We start from the raw sequence: 1,125 nt of genomic DNA, 5'->3' as shown, positions 1-1,125 counted from the left end.
CTCATTTATGTACCTGTTCAAATTTTTCTTACATGTCAAAATTAAGCCCATATTCACCACTTCAGCTGGCAGCTCCTTCCACACTCACACTACTCCCTGCATGAAGAAGCTCTCCCTAATGTCCCCTTTCAACTTTTCCCCTTTCACCCTTAATCTACGTTTGTCCTCTAGTTTTAATTTCACCTAGCCTGCTTGCATTGACTCTATCTATATCCCCCCCCCACTCTCTCTACAGATGCTCCCTGACACGTGAAGCTTTTCCCACATTTTCTGCTTCTGACAGCTTTGTCTTCAACATTCCGATAATATCCCTCAACACTTCAACCAGCACAGCACTTTCCTCCTCAATCCTATTAATTCCTTGCACAAAGAACTAAGTAGCTACTGTTTATGTGCCTAGTTTCCCAGGAAATGAGTTGAGGGTAGTGGAGTCACAAAAGTGCTGCTCTCAGGGTGTCTTTTTGGGGTGGGGGAGCACATGGTAGTATCATGCTCCTAGGGACCGGCATGCGATCCTGATTTTGCTGTGGAGTTTGCATGTTAGCCTCATGAATGTTGGGATTTTGTTGCGGTGATCTATATTCCTACCCAAACATGCTGCTGGGTGAACTCACACCTTGAATTACCTTTGAAAGGTGAAGGGAATTGAGTTTGGAATTAAAATTAGATATGTCTCAAATTGCCTTTTTGAGATTGGCATTAGTTATGGCTGGAAAGTGTTTGGCAATTAGTTGGAAAAATGAGACTGATTTGGAAATGAGGTTTTGTATCCTATTGGAAAAAATAATGTACAATTTGTATAATAATTATCCTTTCTTTGTTAAAGTTTGGAGCCCGTATACGAGATAAATGGGTTTGAATTTGTAATAGTTTTTTTCCCCCACAATCGTTTGGGTTGCACTAAACCATGGCAATTGAAGGCTGCTATGTAAGTTGATCTCCTCTTTTACTCTTATCTTTTCTGTGGGGTAGTTTAGAGAGGGGTTGGGAGGGGTGGGGATTATATGGGATAAAATATTATGTATTTACTTGTATTCTTAATGTATGACTTATTTTGATTAATGAGTAACATTTGCAAAAACAAAAAGGGGAAGAGATTTAACAGGAACGATGACTAACATTTTT

The sequence above is a fragment of the Narcine bancroftii genome, chromosome 8 (assembly GCF_036971445.1).
Source record: "Narcine bancroftii isolate sNarBan1 chromosome 8, sNarBan1.hap1, whole genome shotgun sequence".
NCBI lineage: Eukaryota > Metazoa > Chordata > Chondrichthyes > Torpediniformes > Narcinidae > Narcine > Narcine bancroftii.
Note: the sequence above shows the minus strand (reverse complement) of the source record.